Source organism: Nesoenas mayeri, assembly GCF_963082525.1.
Source record: "Nesoenas mayeri genome assembly, chromosome: 4".
Taxonomy (NCBI): Eukaryota; Metazoa; Chordata; class Aves; order Columbiformes; family Columbidae; genus Nesoenas; species Nesoenas mayeri.
Window position 1 is genome coordinate 61,509,133 of NC_137540.1, and position 14,374 is coordinate 61,523,506.

Here is a 14,374-nt window from a genome sequence, read left to right on the forward strand (position 1 = left end):
CCACTTCCCTGCACACACCCATGGGGCTGGAGCCCGATGCTTTTGCACTCAAGACTCGCCCCTGGTTTGTAATGGGAGGCTGGGAGGATCCTCTATTTGATCTCCAGGTGTTCCTGAATAGTAACTCAAGCTGAGTATCACACCTCTTAGGCATCTGCGAAAGAACAAAATGTAAATCTAGATCCCTTCATTTTCCTTCCGAAGAGACTAAGAGAAGTTTGGCCATACTGAGGACTTGTGCCCAAAAGGATCTTCATGAGATCTCAAAACTCCAAATTTCACATGAAAGTCATGGGAAGAGAGAAAACCTATTGAGAGAAGAGGAAAATAGGCTTGAGGAACATGCCATTTCTTGCTCAGCTGGGACAGGAACTCACCTTGATAGTGCTGGAAAGCACAAGTTTGCTGACCATGCTCTCGAGCGCAGCAAAGCCCAGACTTTGAAGCAAGGTGGTGAGCTGGGGGGCTGAGATCAGCAATGCCTGATGTGATGGAGGAGGATAGAATGAGACTTTAAAACCAGGCTAAAGAGAGGTGAAAATGAAAGAGCTTACAAAATTAACCTTGTATATATTAGATGGAATATAATGTCAGTGTTCTGTAACATTCATACTCAAAGCAAGAAGGAAGTACAAAAAACTGTTTGGTGGATTGCTGCAGTTCAATGGCCATCAGTTGTTCATAAATCAAGTACACAAACAGACTGCAAACTGCCTTGCTGCCATGACAAAGACACAGTGATTAATGCTTCTGCTACAGATTAGGAAGGCACTGAGGTGACATTATATGGAACTTTAAGATGCTACATTTTTTTACTTCTCAGCTGAAAGCCAAGCAAAGTTTAGTCAATGTTACTCAGAATTAAACTGCTAAGAGAGTGCTATATGTTTTATTTTATAACATACACATGTGTTCTGGCAAGTGGCTTTTTGATTTTTTTTTTTTTTTTTTGTAAATTTGGTAACTACTATGTAGTAACATTGTCAGTATTTTCTTGCACTAATTTCCCTATTTTGTGCTATGTAATTTTCTGTACAGACTGTGTTTTAGCACATACATATATGTAATTCTCTTTCCTTTGCTGAGGTGCTTTTTCATCCTCTGCAGTGTGGCATCAGTCCAGCATCTGCGAATCGTCTAGTCTCCTCAGCCTAGAGAAGACAGGAATCACTAGGAATTCCCCAAATTCCTCAGGGAGAACAAGAAAAAGAGTCTGAAGACTCTAAGCAGGAAGAATCGTGGTGCCCCAGTCTGCATGGAGCCAGATCCTCCACTGCCAGGAGGATCAGGAGGCATCTGGGACATGGCGGGGATTGCACACACAGTTGTCCTGCATTGTCCATCCCCTCCAGATCATTCAGCTATCTCCCTTCATATTCCTTTTGTATACAAAATCTTGCTAGTAAACTCAGATTAGTCTAGCCCTTGGATATGGGATATAATGGCTGTGGCTGGACTGCTTTTCCATAACAGATATGTTCTGAAAAACTTCAAGGGACTGTAATGTCTGTGAGTGTCCCTCCTCTTCAGCGCCCTTCTGTGCTCCCTGCTATTTTTTCTGCCCATGTACAAAGACCCAGAGGGTTCATTAATGGGATTTCCTAATCTCATTAGCTGACCAAGTGTGGAAAAAAAAATTACAGACACTGATAAATCTAATTTGTGACTCTGGAAATCTGAAATCAGACCTATGTTTCTTGCTTTCTTATACAACTTATCTGCAGCACTGGCTATTCTGTTGTTACCCACAGCATCTGCCTAACACTCATGCTTGTGTGATTCCAGTGTTTTTAGCTGAATGCACTGTTTGATGGATGGACATATTATAACATAAATTGAACTAAATTTGTTAGAATCACTGTTAGGAAAAAAAAATCAAGTTCTAAATTTAAAAATATACTATTCTATGATTTCATTTGCAGTTTAAAAAAAAAAAAAGTGAACGAAATGAGCCAACATGCAAAACATCTCTACATTCATATAAAAAGTCATTTGCTGCTATTTTAGCAAAATGCTCACAAACAGAACTCATACAACACATTTCCTCAGTTTCTTGTTATTATAGGGCAATTGTTCCATGTTTATCAAAAGGCTAGGAGAAACACAATGTTCTTGTCTGAGAAAAGCATAATGTTAGTGGACAAACTGTTCACTCGATTCTCTTTGGCTTCAAAAGAAAAAAGTAAGGTAGCTGTTGTATTTTGATTAACCAAAGATACCAAACGTGCTCCCAATATATTGCTGTATGCACAACTCACTATTTGCCTGCTTACTTCTGTCAGTAGACATTTTATGACAGGTACACACTGGTGCAAAGGACACATTACCAAATACTTGGAAATTCACCCCTTCTTTTCCTCATTATTCATTAAGAATGCACAGACACTTGTCTTCCAAATCTTTTACTAGAACTTAATGGTTCAGACTTTTTGAAGCACACAAGGTTCCTTGAGAAGTCTCATCAAAGTCATTCATATTCTATATTTATTTGTCTTGCTCAGTCATCAATTAGCCTTTTAAATGTATGAAATTCTTGATGTTGCTCTGTTATCCTTTTCTCCCTTATACAACCAACTAGTCTTTTTGTTTAACCTTCTAAAGCAAAACCAAGATTGTTCAAAATCTTACAGAGGTTCAAAATTAAAAATAACATTAACAATTCTGTTTTTTCCCCTGGTAAAATATTAAAAGATATATTTTATTCACATTGATCTTCCTTTGCATACATTTTCTGGTTCAGTAGGTTTCAGCTATTTTCTTTTTGATTCTAAATAAAGCTTTTCAGTACAAATATTTCTTTCAGACTATTCAAATCTTTTGGCATGATAAACAGGCATTGCAATTTGACTGAATCACTATATAGATAAACAGCTCTTTATTCCACAAAAATTGCAGAAAGTGTTGTGACAATTATTTTCATACTTCACATACAGTTCAAGCTCTTTCAGACACTCAAAAAAGTATTTACACAAAATGCCTTGCTGTTAAGTCATAGTAAAGACCCTTAATAGGCACAAAGTTTATTTCAGAATGTCTCTCCAGTTACATTAGTTAAACAGATAGGTCTGATTTTAACTAACTTCAGAGCCTGAGAAGACAAAACATTCAGGTTTTGCACTGGCTGTGGATGTGTGAAAATCTGCCTTAGATTTCTCATACGACCTTGAAGTACTCATCCATGTGCTACAGGGGTACATGAAGGTGCAGGGTTTGGGACTGTGCCTTGAATCCTCTTTTGCTGGGTCTTAGCACTTATGCTTGGGATCCTGAAGCTCTAATTCCTACCTTAGAAATCCTGGTAACCAATAGTTCGGCTCTGTTTTAAAAAAAAAGTGTCAGTGTGGATACAACTGTCTGTCAGCCACTGACTCGTGGCTGGAGAGCTCGGAGGTCTGGCTGCACGGCACGGCTTTAGATGGACACCCAGCTTACCAAGGGAATGGGATTTTCTGCTTATATGGTAACAGTCACTCAGTCCATCAAACGAGGCATAGCAAACACTAAATAGGGGTAGGAGGATTGTCACGTGTATTTTTATTTTTATTCTTGCAAATTAGTGGTTTATTGCAAGGAGAGAATAAAAGTGGTTCCTAAAAAAGTGGTGGATATGAAGAAGAGAGTCCAAAAAAAAAGAACAACAAGATTTCTCAGCTGGCTTTTTCCAGGGGAAGCTTCCCCTTGGAAGCTTCTTTTTCTGAATTAAAGACATTGCTCTGCTGGCTTGGATCTCATTGGCCTTTACCTTTTATTTTCCATTGTCAAACATGTGCCCTTGACTCTATGGATACTGAAGTGAGCGGTTTGGACTATAGATCCTCTTCCTTCTTCAAGAGAAGGAACTTCTGATGTGGTTTAAAACTGCAAGTGTGACCATCTCACATGCAAATTTTAGCAGCTACACATTTTGATTATTGTGACTCAAAGTCTGATGATACCTTACATCAAAGATTAAAAACATTTACAAAGGCCCAGGTCTTTATGGTAACAATCAATGACTGATCAATAAATACAGAAAACAGTTCTCTGTGATGGAAAACAATGGCCCAGAGGAGAACAATAGTTTAGTGACATTAATCTGCAGTTTTCCTCATTAGAGCTCTTGGTAAGGTGTGCCCTGTGATTAATGACAGATCATTTATGCAGCATTACCAGCAAGCAAATAATTCTAATTACCAATAACATTAAATCATAATCACTATGCAAATAACTTACATAATGTAATCGAATATCTGGTCATTAAAGGGCAAACAATTCACAATGTTACCTGAGGTTAGTCAGCGCAGAGTAAATAACATTAGAAATTAAACAAAGCCAAGCTAATATCAGGTTTTATCCAATTAATAACCAGTGAGCGTCTCCCTAGCAAAACACATGGGACCATGTAAAGATGCTAAGTACTAACTTTGATGCCTAATACAATACAAATTGGAGATAACATGTAAAAACATCCTATCAAGCAGGATGTTACTGGCTATCTGGAAGCGTGTGCATGAGTGGTTTGGGGAGATTCATGGTCCAGCTTACTGATTTTTATTGTTTCATAGATATTTTCCTCTCTTTGAAGGGTTAAGTCTTCAGAAACTGGCCACAGGATCCTGCTTACAATGCTGAGGATAAAGTACTGTGGCAGTCAAAACCAGCCCAGATGAGACCAGCCTATGCTCACACACTTGAAAGACAGCTGTAGAAGTAGCATTATTCTGATTCTGGCATTAATCTATTAACAGAGTTATTTAGAACCATGGAATCAGATAATGTTCTCATCCAGCACATGGGGCATGCAATTTGCCAGAAATATGGTGGGAGGGAAGAGAGCAAAACATACAGGAGGTAATAACATATCTTGGAAAAAAGCAAAAGGCAGCCCAGAGAATGCTGGTTTACCACAACTGTGAAAATATGGATGTGAAGACTGAATTATATACTTGACTAAGAGGTGAAAATGTTAGATGTTGGTGAGAGGTAACAGGAACAGTTGTTTTTCAGTTTTTCATTTTCCTATTGAGATGAAAGGATAAGGGGCAGATGTTGCTGCAAATAATGCCTGAAATACAGATGATTTTTTACTGAGAAGAAATTACATTTTATTTGCTTGTTCTCATTTTCTTTTGTCTTCTGAAACCATAAAGCAGAAGAGGGTACTTGGGTTACAAAGCTGGACACTCAGGCACTGTTGGTAATCTTAGGGGCATTAAAGACTTTTCCACGAGGGACTAGTCTCCTTGTGATACTGAAGGACATTTGGACATCAGCAGTGAATTCTCGTCAAAATCTTCATCCATGTTAAAAAGAATCAGAGACAAACCCTTGATTTGGACTCTATTCTTACTCAGTGTTGCTCTTGTGACTCATTTTTTTTCCCCACTGTCTCAGATAACTGCATGTTAGGCCACAGACAGATGTCTCCCTCCAGATCCCAAGTGCCTGTTCAACCATCCTGCCCCCAGCTGTTTGCACGGCCAGCAGCTGGAAGCTGTCCCCATGGCTCTGCTCCGGGAAGAGATCTAGGGTGGATTTGTTAAAATGCTTCAGGCAAACTTAGCCCTGCTAGCACAAACCACTTTCATCAGCTGCTTAAATTAACCCAGTTGTGGTTGTCTGAAGCAGATTAGCAAATGCTGACAGGATTCCTCCTGGGGACAGGAATCTCTAGCATAAGCAAGCAGCAAACAGCTGGGGTACGGGGAGTATTTGCAATGGGCACATCTGTGTGAATGTCCATCCCTGATCCTGGGTGGCTGTCCAGAACAGCTGTACCGTAACTGAGCACACCGAAAGCATGTTACCCAACCTGAGGGCAGCCAAAGGGGCAGGAAGTGTGAGGGACAGTCTTGGGTTTTGGCATGTTCAAGTACCTAAATAGAGAGCTTAGTTTTCATATGCACTGCCTGGTTTCCACTCTTACGGAAGTTAACATTAGTGGCAGACGCTCAGTACCTGTGGGACCACCAATTTATTTGGGCACCTTACTTTTTATTAAAATGCCAACTTTGATCTTAGCTTTAGAAGTTTTTCTCTCGTACACAGAACTTCTGTGATTTTAATAAATTCTCTTTAACGAAATCCTAATGTCAGTTCCTTCAGTTTTTCTATTATGACGAAAAATATTTAGAGTAAGAAGGGGACTGGGAGGGAGACTGGCCAGTCCTGTAGCAGGTAACCAAAGTGGTTTTGCTGTAGTTCTCTAGTAAAGCGTCAAACTAATCTCACAGGTTGTGACTATGCAGTACAGATGTATGTTTTCCAGTTAACTCTTTTGCCTGTGTATGCACATGTCGTGCTTTAACCTGAGCTAGCAATGCAACCACGATAGCCGCTCACTCAACTCAATCCCCACCCCTCCAAAATGGGAGAGGGAATTGAAAGGGAAGGAAGAAACTTGGGTTGAGATAAACATAGTTTAATAAAATAACAAGATACTAATACACTACTAGTAAATATATTAAAAAAAAAAAAAGATAGAAATAGAATATAAAATAAAAGATGCTCAATGCAATTCCTCACAAACTCTGTCCACACCAAGCAGCCAGTCCCAGGAAGCAGCACCTGGTCCTTAACAGACGATCTCGAAAACAGAAAAGAGGAAAAAAGGCTGAAAGGCCCCAAGGCCTCTGCAAAACAGCAGGATGGCAAAAGGCTGAACTAAACATCCCGAATAGAACTCCCCTGGCTTCAACAAAGAGAGAGAAGAAAGCCAAAAAGTAAGAGAGACATCGGAAGATCCCCACTCTCCTTTAATATGAAGCATGACGTTAATGGGATGGAACACTCTTATTGATCAGTCTGGATGTCAGTCAAGGTCTGCGCCATCCATGTCCCCTTCCCAGCTGCCTCACACCTGTGGGCAGAGTTCAGAACATCCTTGGCTCTCAGAGAAGAGCAATTAAAAACATTAACTCTGTGCTGGGGAGTTCTCTCGTTCTCAAACTAGATCCAAATAATGACTGTGCTAGCTATGGAAAAGAAAGGTTTCTAACTGCATGAAGAAAACTCATTTTCAGTCAAACCAGCATAGCACAAAAAGGAGTTCTTTACATGACACAAGGAATGGTTCAAGCCTTTGTAAATTCAGACATCATAAAAGTGAGTAAGGTGGTACTGAATTAACTATTTTGATATTAAGACTGTAGAACATTATGGTGTGATAGGGCTCGAATTAGAAGGACAATAGGTTAATCTTGCCCTAGTTTAAATGCTAAAATTAGATACGATAGTAGATAATTCAGAGATTTAAGATGTAGTTGTGCAGTGATGAGTTCTGCCTGTGTTTAGTGTATCAGGAGTTAGAAATTATGTACTAATAATTACTCTGTGAATCAGCAAAGCTCTGGGTAGGGAGCCTGGCCCATCCTTGCCTGCCAGGGGACTGCAGGTTCCTGCCTGCTGCAGCCCTGGTGGATTCAAAGTCCTTTGCTCGTGCTTTTGTACTTCTGATGCTTACTTCTGCCCTGCTCTTCACCACATGGCTCACTCTTTTCTAACGTGTACCTGCGTCAGTTGCTACCTCTGCAGCGAGTTACCTCAGTGAAGCAACTGGGGCATTGTTTGTTCGTCCATGATCACCATGGTTATTAAAACAAACTCATTTATTCACCAAGACTAATGAAACTACATTATTCAAGGCTCCTGAACTTCTCAAAATATTTTTCCTTGGTAGTGAAGTATCTCTTGATTGCACTGATTTAACCTCTGATATGTCTAGCATCAGAGCCCATGTGCACCAGCAGTTCGTGCAAGGGATGCAGACCCTGTGGTCCAGGCCAGCCTGGATGGGGCACATCTGTGTGGCCCTGGCTCAGGCTGCTGTGAAAACAGCTACCTGTGAGACAGAGCTGCAACAAGCCTTTCCTGGGGTATCCCCTATGTACCCTCTGCCCATGGTCCATCACCTTCACGCTCAAATACCTATTTTGAACAGCTCCGAAAACTGATCTCTTGACTGAGAATGAGTGTTCAGGTGCCTTTATGGTTCTACAGTGAGAAGTCTCTCTTCCCCACCTGTCATTGGAACATTCCACTCCAACTAGACCTTCACTTTTGATAAATAGACTTGTCGATAGGTAACATGCTAGCAACCCATTGGTATTTTCCTCCATTTCCACTTTTTTATCCTAAAAGTTTTCTCTCCTCCTGGGTATTGTGGGTTGAACACAAAACATGCCCTTGTCTGCTCTGGTTTCTTCATATAATTCCCACTGGCAAAAGAAAAAGTCTCTCTTGCTAGTGGTCCCAAAGAAAGATCACTTACAGTGGGTGATACAAAACTTTGTAGCATGCTTGTCTTTTTTCTTGCACATATTGCAGGATACCTAACGTTCATGGGAAATGGTTTATGGAAACATTGCTGCATTATGACTGATCTGCCTATGTTGTATTTAGGGAACATAATCCAAACTGGGGGAAGAACACTCCAGTTCTGGGTGGATGAAAACACATTCATATAGTATTACTGTATCAACATGAGTACTATAAGAGAATACTTGGTCATTTTCTCATCAGAGAGAAGTTCTTGGACTTAATTCACATTCACATACTCTTTTTCTTAACCCTAATGTTGAGGGCATTACCTCTTTAGTTTTAATGAAAGTTGAGCAGAAGATGGAAATCTCACCAAAAAAGTATTTATTTGCTGACCTCCCTGAATCTGGGCAGAGGAGATAGTGTGTGATGGATTGTATGGAGTAGAAAAAATAACATTATTTGCCTCTTGTAAACTGATATGGCAAAGAGAACATAAATGAAACAGCATTAAGGCAGCAAAGGAGAAAGGAAAGTGATAACTGACTTTAGAAGATTACTTTAGAAAGGGGAAGAAATATATAGACTGGTTATACTCATGCAAAGGGGATGACAGTTCTGAGCTATGAAGGAGGGAGTTGTAGTAAGAAGACTTTAGGCAAACTTCAGGTTATGGAAGTAAGGTCTACAGAAAGGCAAACACAGGCAGAAATAGAAGCTCTTACCAAGTTTTTAACTTGAGAGAGATAAAAAAAACAGAGCAGACTCCTCTGTTAAATGTGCCACTGATCAGTACTAGCTCACCACTGTTCAGAGAAAGCACATTATGCTGGCAGCATTTGTCAAAGCAAACCTTGAGAAAGCAGGAACATAATGCATGAACAGGTTCAAGAGATTCATTTCCCATCTCTGACAGCCCTCTTAAATCTCCACCCTGCTGTTTTCTTTCTGAGTACCTCCTGTAAATGGTAGTTTATTTACTTTTACTTTGCTACATCCAGTGGAATATTCAAAAGATCTGCTAAATGACACACCTCTCCTACACGCATATATTCCTGTGCTACAACTCAATAATTTCAAAATATCTGTTAGTGCAACATCTGGCTTCTTTTAAGACTTTCCTCAGCAGTCAGTCTCTAACACAGTCTTCATCTCTGCCACTCAACTCATTGCCATTGCCTTCTTCGAGCTGTCTGAAAATACCTTCTAATGTAAAAAGAACCGCCGCTCTGTAAATTTACACTATGTGCACAGTGTGTCAGCTCTCATATCCATCATGAAATGTGTCATTGCATCCATTGAATTTTATCAAATGTATGCATCATGAAATAGGGGTGATACATGCACCATCTGTGTACATAAACCATGCAGTATACTCTGCACATAAAGTGCAACGCAAACCTGCTGCACATGCTAAACAAACAGCTCCACCTAGTTTCTAAATAACCTTATTTCTTAATTCACAATGATTGTGTACTCTTCAAACAAAACTGAGATGAACAACAAATTAAAATAGAAAATACTTACAGCATTTCAATAACATGGAGTAGTCTCAGCTAGACTTCTTACTCTTCCCTACACAAGCTTCCAAACTGAAGCTACACACCACAAACTCTTTTGACCATCAGTTCCTCCTCACTACAGGTGCACTTCCCAGGCTTTGTCAGTGTTAGAGATAAAATTAGGCACACCTGGGCTCAGTGGTCTTGATCTAATCTTTGAATCTGCTAGTTTCAAGCTGGCATGGGTAAAACTGTGGTCTCTGATTTCTATTCTGGTGTTCCATCTATCTTTCCGTTCCTGAGAGTAGTGGTTTCCTCTCTGTGCACATAATCCTGTGACTTTCAAGCTCTCTCCTATTCCAGTTTGGGGTACACCTGAATCTCACAAGATTGGGGCTTTTTTGGTGTTTTTGTTTTTGTTTGGTTGGTTGTTGTTTGTTGGTTTTGTACATTATTTAGTTAATATACAGCACTTTTCATTTGTTTACATAACTAAAATTCTTACCTGAGTTTTCAAAAGTTGGTGTCTTATTAACTACAGCAACCACGAGACTGCACACAATCTCCAGAATTCTGGCCAGCAGCCTGTTTTAAAAATACTTTAAACAGCTTTAAGAAGATTCATCCCATTACTCCTCAGGTTTCCTTTGCTCTCCTAGATGGCCATTTCAGAATCTCACTGATTGAGTGGTCAGAAACTGTTCTCTCAATTCTAGGTTAAATTAATTCCTGGATGATTTATGCCATGTAATCCACTGGATGATATTTGCATAACAAATTAGTTCTTCCACCCTCAGAATTTTTTTGAATTATTGTTATCAAGTACATCCTCCAGCTTTGAAAGCTGGTTTCTACACTACCATGCATTGGAAGTGTTAGACCTTAATATGTACTCTGTCATCTACCCACTACTGTAAAGCTACTGTGCATTCATGTGCAAAACTTCATCCAGAGTATCATCATCTTCACATACAAAACTTTATCCCAAGTAGCATCACAAAAACCTGAGGCTTTCCAAACAGGCTCTGCCTTGTGCTTGTGATGCAGTGCACGGTGTTGTATATCTTATGGTGTGGTTAGCAGTTAAAAGCCACCTTCTCTACTGGTTCTCGCTCACTTGTCTTCAATAGGCTCCTTAAAGCCAAGCTGTAGGAACATCAGGATATAACGCTTTATAACATCTAGTTATTCAACCTTGAATTTCATCCCAAGTAAAATGTCTCTTTCTTTATGTTACAGAGAGAGGGAAATCACAGGCCCGCTGTTTATTTCATGTTGCTTTCCCATAGTGATAGAAAAGCCAACTTGGTATTTCCTCTCAGGAGTTTTGAAGAAGGGCTTTCTGGTGGATGTGTTTACCCACAGGCGGGAATTGATTTAGTGGATGCTTACAGAAGTTACTTTCTCAGAAGTGTTCACGGATGATGACTTTACTGTGCAACCATCCTATCCACAACAGCCAAGCTTGGGACTCCTCAGTGATGACTGCATTAGCAGAAATGCTGCCAAAGTACTTTCTCTGGTTTTGGGTTTTTTTTCCTGCTATTGGTACAGTGTGTGCTGACTAGGTAAGAACAGAAAGAATATTTCAACAAAATGTCCTCACTGAGCTGTACTTGGTCTTATTTAAAGGGCTTGGTTTTCTAGCTAGTAAATGCCAGCAGGTCACATTTCCAGTCACAAGATGGCAGCATAGAATAAAACATTTCTGATACATTGTATTTGTTCCTTATGTGTATTCGTTCAATTTCGGTTTGATTCTATACTATAAATATTGAGTTTAGCAGTGCCAAAAACTTTTTACCTTTGGTGCTAAATTTATTCAATAATTTCCAGAAATACATATACCTTTTTATTTTACATTTTCCTACGGAGTTCCAGGTCTTTCTTCAAAAATGTGCATACCTTTGGATTTTCTTCATAGTGAATCTTTCAAGGATAAATTGTACTTATAAGCAGAAAAACACAAACCATTTATATCCACATCAGAATTATTGCACTGAGTGTGATCATTCAGCTGCAGGTAAGGACTCTTCACTGGCAACTATATGGATCTGATACAAGTCCACATTAAAAATAAAAATTACAGTGAAATGAAGGATGCATTTTTAGAAATCAAGAGATTACTCATAAACACAAGCCTGGATGCATTAGTAAGACAGAGTAGTGAATGGAGTTTAGATCTGAAGGTCCCTGAGGTCAACAGAGAGCTAAGAAATACCATAATTTAAAAGGTGTGCACAGCCCCTGGACTGCACTGGCCTAGTCTAAATGTCTCCCATAATTTGTCCTGTCTGTTCATTTCTCCTCCAGAATTTGCAGAAGCCAAGTCATTGGCAGGGTGATAGACTATCCAGAGCATGTATTAAGCGTACTCCAAATTTTCACCCAAGAATGCTTTGACATGTCTTGCAGTGACCTCTGCAAGCAGAGGGCAGACTCAGTGTGACTCACTGCACCCAGGTATTTTGGGGAGCCTTTTGGTTGTGCCTTGCTGTCATTCTTCGTAACCTAGCTGGGGCAAGCCTCTAAAATACAGAATCTATTTAATCGCTGATTGTTTTCACAGTTGACAATGCTTTCTATTATTACTAAATATGTAAATCACTTAATGTCAGTATAGACTGTCAGCTTGTTATCATTATTACGGGTATGCAGATTCAATAGGCTACATTAGTAATATTTCCAAAATACCCACATAAAGAATGTATCCTCAGACCTAATGAATTTCTTCATCACAGAAGTGATTCATCTGTGCACTTTCTCTTTCAAAATGGCAAAAATTCAGAACTTACTTCAGATTAGGTAAGAGTGAGTGGCTGGGTGAAAGACCCAGAAGCAATCTTCTTTTTGTGACTGCTGGTATCAAAGAACGCCACTGGTGCCACATGGAAGCAGAAGCCCAGGTGAAGACAAATGCCCCAGTACTGCCTCCAGTTTAGTTCAGATTACAACAGTAGGGTGGAGTCCATGGTCCACTGATGATCAAGATAAGAATGATCTCTGACAGCTTGAAATCCTCTTGTGCCAGTTTTGTCAAAGCTGAAAAAGGGGCTTAAAGCAAAACATAGCAGAGGGCTGAGGCGTGCCAGAGCTAGTCCTCTATGTGACCCAGCTCATTCATGAGAGTGTGAACATGGAAAGGCAGCACACAGCTATTTCGGGGCCTTTTTTGTGTCTAAGTGGAGAATACTTCTCAGTTACTTATATCTGCTCATTGTGTGGTCCTTCAAAGATCTGTCATACTGGAATTCATAAAATCTATGCATGTTTTGGATAAACAGATAATTGTGGCCACAGCTAATGAGACCTCTACTTACTATGAAGCACTATCTTGTTTCTAGCATCCTATCTTCAACCCCAATTGATTTCTTAGGAGGAAAGAGCACGAAATCCTGATGCATACCAGGCTGGAATAAAAAGTGTTCCTATAGGCAGATTTTTCTTACGCACATCAGTTAAAATCTGGCTCACATCCAAAAGAATAAAGATTAATTCTTACCACAGAACTGAATCTTTTCCAATGCAGTTCTGAATATATCTTCATTTTCTATCTGAAGCTGTTGCATAGCATAGCTATATGCTGTTAAAAGATGTTTTCTTTACCTCTATATTGTGGAGATAGGGACTATGCTTTTCAGCAGATTCATTTTACATAGTTCCTTCTGGTAGCCATGATTACACGATCTCTAGAGGACAAAGTGAACCTTTACTAGCTTATTTCTGAGTGTTTATCCAACATTGACATGAATGATCTTAGAAATCACTATTCTCTTTAATTAGAATAGTAATTAATGGTTCTTGTCAATTTATAGTAGCTATTTATACAATTATAGGAAAAATACAAAAATTAAATCTTCATGTGGGGTCTATATATTTTAAATCCAAGCTTGTGTTGAAAAAAGACTGAAAACCACTATAATTTTTAAGAATAACTGAAAGTCATTGTGCTTTGGACAATTTAAATAGTCTTACATCTACCTGTTACATCAGCAACCTTCACATGCATCTTGTACTGAGAAAAAAAACACTCGCTTATATAAAGCACCTTTCCTTTCCCTTTGTTTTGTGGATGAACTAGCAAAATACATATATAATACTAACTGTTTTGTTACCTCTCACAGCTGCATTCTTCATCCCCTTGTAGCTCACTCATTTTTCATTGTTATCACTTGATTTTTTTATTATTATAATCTCCAGTTTAGACAGGAAAATTCTTGGAACAAAGTCATGTTGTGTTTTATTTGTAGGGGAGATGCTATGAATTTATATGACAGTACTTCAACAATGGCAACAATCAAGCAAATGAAACCCAAATGCAAATCAAAATAAGGTATTTGCCTTCCTGTTGTATTTCCTGTTTGAGGAGTTGAGAGGTACTAACAAATGTTGCTGGATCAAGTACTAGAGTCTGTGAAAAAGTGGCATATGTAATAGTACCCTAGTTTTGTATATAGAGAAAAAAGTGCTAAAGAAATAAGGATTGTACTTCAGGGAAAAAGAAGAAAAAGAAAATAAAAAGAAACATGTTGATTCCTCATGCTATAATAATAAACTCTTCTGTTCCTGTTCTATTCTCCTCATGTTTAAATGGTCATTTTTAAGTCTTCTACTGCAGAGAAATCCTTTACTTA